This window comes from Solanum dulcamara, chromosome 10 (genome assembly GCF_947179165.1).
Source record: "Solanum dulcamara chromosome 10, daSolDulc1.2, whole genome shotgun sequence".
NCBI lineage: Eukaryota > Viridiplantae > Streptophyta > Magnoliopsida > Solanales > Solanaceae > Solanum > Solanum dulcamara.
In genome coordinates this window covers 21,766,747-21,772,186 of record NC_077246.1, presented here as the reverse complement: position 1 = coordinate 21,772,186, position 5,440 = coordinate 21,766,747, and positions in this window count along the sequence as shown.

Genomic DNA, 5,440 nt, shown 5'->3' with positions numbered 1-5,440 from the left:
AAATAAAAATAATTACAAAGGATGATCTTGAAAATTCAATGGAGGATTGTGATCTCATGGATGATGTCAAATGGAGGACTATTGATGTCATGGGTGATGTCAAATGGATCTAGATCTTTCCATAGTTGGTGAGATGAACCTTCTTTTAATGGAATACCCTTTTTTGGAACTGCGTTTGAACAAGATAACTTCCTAATTAGGATTTGGTGTCTCATATGAATTATAGATCTATAAGTATAATTTCATGTCATTCAAGAATCAACCGATTTGGAGCATCCTACCATAAGATATGAATTTTATTCTACAAATACTCTATTACATCACTATACCATATCTTATAAAAATTAATTTATTTGACCTATGTATCCTCCGAATCTTAAGATATGGTCTTCATGAAATTTGTAGGTAATATCGTTGGAGTTATTCAAAAATTTGAATCACCTAATTTGGACTATTCTATGAAAAGTTATTCCCAAAATACAGAAGCAGTATCATTTTCATCGAGAATTGAAATACCACATACAACATTTTAGGCGGTGTTATAATATCTCCCTCTTAGGATCATTCATCCTTGAATAAAGATGAAACTAGGGGACATGAATAACGAATTTCATCAAGACATCAATTTCTCAAAAACTCTGATACTCAAATGTTCAAATAACACATACTAAAATAGTCAATGACTCAAACTCTAGAATACACATCGACTCAAAGGTAGAAGTAAGGAATATTACCTTGAACATCATCCTCGGAAGGCACAAATAGATGAGGATATTTAGCCTTCATATCTTCTTCAGTTTCTCATGTTGCCTCTTCAACAAATTGATTTCGCCATGGGACTTTGATAGATGCCACTTCCTTAGTTCTTAATTTGCGAACTTGACGATCAAGAATCTGGACTGGAATATCTTCATAACACAAACTCTCTTTCACCCCAATGCTCTCAGTCGGGACAACAAGTGAAGGGTCTCTCAAACACTTCTTAAGCATAAAAATGTAATACACGGGATGAATAGCTGCTAATTTTGAGGGCAACTCCAATTCATAGGCTATGTTACCAACCTTCTTCATAATCTGATAAGGACCAATGTAGTAGGGACTAAGCTTCCCTTTCTTTCCAAATATCATCACACCCTTCATGGGTGAAACTTTCAAGTATACCCAATCATACACTTCGAACACCAAATCTCTCCTCCTAACATCAATGTAGGATTTCTGGCGACTTTGAGCAGTCATCAACCTCTCTTGGATGGTTTTCACCTTCTCCATAGCTTGGTGAACCAAGTCTGGTCTAATCAACTCAGCTTCACCAAATTCGAACCAACCAATTAGTGTTCTACTTCTCCTCCCATATAGAGCTTCATAAGGAGACATTTGAATACTTGAAAACCTATTATTGTATGAAAACTGAATAAGAGGTAAATAATCATCCAATTACCTTTAAAGTCGATGACACAGGCTATCAACATATCCTCCAAACTCAGTATCGTACGCTCTGCTTGGTCGTCTGTCTGTGGATGAAAAGTAGTACTAAGGTTCACTCTTGAACCCAAACCCTTCTGAAATGACTTCCAAAACTAAGCAGTGAATTGAGCTCCCCTATCTGAGATGATAGACAAAGAAACTCTATGCAGTCTAAAAATCTCTCTAAGATACAGTTTGGTATAATCCTCTATGTTGTCCATAGTCTTAACTAGCAAGAAATGAGATGATTTGGTCATCCTGTCCACAATCACCTAAATAGAGTCATGTTGTTTGTGGGTTCGCAGTAAACTGGTAATGAAGTCCATGTTGATCATCTCCCACTTTCATTCTAGGATCTCTATATTTTGAGCCACTCCACAAGGCCTTTGGTTCTCAACTTTAACTTGTTGGCAGTTCAGGCATTTGGACACAAACTCTGCTATATCTCTCTTTATTCCACTCTACTAGAATAGTTCTCTCAAGTCGTGGGACATATTTGTCGAACCTGGATAGATGGAATACCTAGAATTATGGGATTTTGCCATGATTCTCTCTCAAATGCCATCAACACTTGGAGCACATAATCTCCCTTGATATATCAACACTCCATCTTCCCCTTTGGCAAAATCCATTACCTTCTGCTTGTGAACCTCGTCTTTCAGTTGAAGGAGAATGAGGTTCTGATCTTGCTCTCCTTTCACCTTTACAACTAGAGATGATTCAGCTCCATTCCAGACTATTTTACCGCCCTCACTAAAGTCAATAAGTTAAACTCTCAAACGCATAAGTCTATGCACTTCCTTTGCCAACTACTTCTTTTTCTCTTCCATATGGGCCATACTCCCCATGGATAACCTGCTTAGAGCATCGGCAACTACGTTTGCTTTACTTGGATAGTAGAAAATGCTCATATCATAATCCTTGAGAACCTCTAGCCATCTCCTCTGCCTCAAGTTCAGCTCCTTCTAACTGAATACATACTGCAATCTTGTAGTCCGTGAATACATCCACATGTACACCATAAAGATAGTGACGCCAGTTTTTAAGAGCAATTACCACAGCTGCCAACTCAAGGTCATAAGTGGGGTAGTTCCTCTCATGAGTCTTAATCTATCTAGAGGCATAGGCAATGATCTTACCTTTCTACATTAACACACATCCTAACCCAACTCTGGAAGCATCACAATAGATTACAAAACCATTCATTCCCTCGGGTAGGGACAGTATTGGAGCAGTAGTCAATCTAACTTTCAACTCTTGAAAGCTTTTCTCACAAGCATCAGACTATTGAAACTTAGCTTTTTTGAGTCAGCTTAGTCAATGGTGAGGATATGGATGAGAATCCCTCAACAAACCTCCTGTAGTAACAAGCCAAACCTAAGAAACTCCTTAGGTCAGTTGGAGAGGTGGGTTTGGGCCAGTTCTTAACTGCCTCAATCTTTTGAGTATCAACTCAAATTCCATCACCAGATATAATATGGCCTAGGAACACTACAGACGCAAGCCAAAACTCACACTTTGAAAATTTAGCAGACAACTCCCTCTTCTTAAGAGTTTGAAGGACAATCCTAAGGTGGTTAGCATGCTCACTCTTACTTCTAGAGTAGACTAAAATATCATCGATGAATACAATTACAAATGTATCCAGGTATTGCTTGAATACCTAGTTCATGAGGTCCATAAAAGCTGCAGGAGCGTTTTTCAATCCAAAGGACATAACAAGAAACTCAAAATGACCATAACGGTTTTGGAAAGCAGTCTTTGGGATGTCACATTCTCTCACTTTCAACTAATCATAGCCTGATCTGAGTCTATCTTAGAGAAGCATGTGGCACCCTGAAGTTGGTCAAATAAATCATCTATCCTAGGGAGAGGATACTTGTTCTTTATGGTAATCTTGTTCAGTTGTCGGTAATCAATGTACATTCTAAGGGGACCCATCTTTTTTTGCATAAATAGGACAGGAGCGCCCTATGATGAGACACTTGGCCTAATAAATCCCTTATCTAGGAGGTCTTTCAGCTATTCTTTCAACTCTTTCAACTCTGCGGGAGCCATCCTATGTGTATCAGGAAAGACATCAATACCAAAGTCTATCTCTCTATCAGGAGGGATTCTGGGTAGATCCTTAGGAAAGACTTCAGGAAACTCACTCACAACGGGAACTGACTCAAGAGATGGAGCCTGATTATTAATATTTCTGACTCGGACTATATGATATATGCATCCCTTAGAGATTAACCTTTTGGCCTTAAGGTAGGAAATAAATTTACCCCTAGGCACTATAGAACTCCCCTTCACATCTAAGATTGGCTTATTTGGAAATTAAAACTTGATAATTTGGGTCCTACAATCAACTGAGGCATAACAATCATAAAGCCATTCCATGCTAAGAATCACATCAAAATCAACCATGTCCAACTCAACTAAGTCAACTATGCTATCCCTGTGATAGATTGACATAGTGTAATCTCTATAGACTCTCTCAACTAAGATAGATTCACAACCAGGAGTAGATACGCTGAAAGGCTCAAGAAAATACTCAGAAAGGATCTCAAATTTACTAGCTAAGTAAGGAGTAACAAAAGATAATGTAGCACTCGGATCAAGTAATGCATACACATCAAAACAAAAGACTCGGAGCATACCAGTAACAACATCGGGTGCATTCTCTTGGTCTTGGCGACTACTTATAGCATACAGACGGTTTTTTCCCCTTCCTATACTTGAAGTTGCATCTCTCTGATTATCTCTATTCTGCAAAGCTGCAGAAGAAAACTGAGCTCTACTACTTCCATCTCCCTGTCTCTTTGAAGGACACTCATTCTAAAAGTGACCTGTCTTTCCACATCTGTAGAAAGCATTGGTGCTGTTATGACCCAACTCCGTAGGCCGTGACGGGTGCCCGAATTGGACACTCGCATATATCTCTACTATCTATAAGTAAATTTGTCCCCTGTTTAAGTTATAGCACATCAACAGGAAGGATAACATATAACCCGGTGAGGCTTATCATAGGTACCACTATACGTACATGCATATACAACCCACAAATATATCCACAAACCTCTAAGAGTAAGAACAGTAACATAAGGTGGGATAGGTCCCCTGCCCTACCCGTGAACAAATAAATATATACATCGAGGGTTAATACCAAAACTAGGCTCCAACATTATGGAGTGCTTCTGAACTGCTGAGTGGAACTCCTATGCTGACGGATCCCCAAAGTGTGCATCTATACCTGCGGGCATAAATGCAGCCCCCCAAGAAAAAAAGGGGTTAGTACAACATATGTACTGAGTATATAAAGCATAGACATCATAAGGAAATTACAGTTGGCGTAAAGATACAGGGGAAAGTGTGCATCTAATCTTTACTGTACCTGTATCTTATAACATAAGGTCGTACATACTATCATCACGTACAGTACCTGTCTCATTCGGGGACTTGGTGTAATGACTACATCACTCTGTTATCATAAGCATCTGTATACGATTAGTGCTATCTCATATAATAATGCTGAGAAACGTATAACCCGATCTATATACTATATAGTAATACCGAGGAACATTCGGTCTGATCCACATATCATATAGTAAAACCAAGGAACGTTCAGTGGGAACGTTCGGTCTGATCCACATATCATATAGTAATGTCGAGGAACATTTACCCTGATCCGTATATTATATAGTAATGTCAAGGAACATTTAGCCCAATCCGTATATTATATAGTCATTTCGAGGAAGATTCAGCCCGATCCATATATTATATAGTAATGACGAGGAACGTTCGACCCGATCCGTATATTATATACCATACCCGGACCTTTATGGGACTCTGTGAAAGATGTATTACAGTATACATGAGTAAGGTAGTGAGTAACCATATATAATCTAAATCATTATCAGAGACTCAACAATGTAAGAAGATTAAGATATCATCTGACGACCAAAATAGTAGTATAGCCATCTCGAGT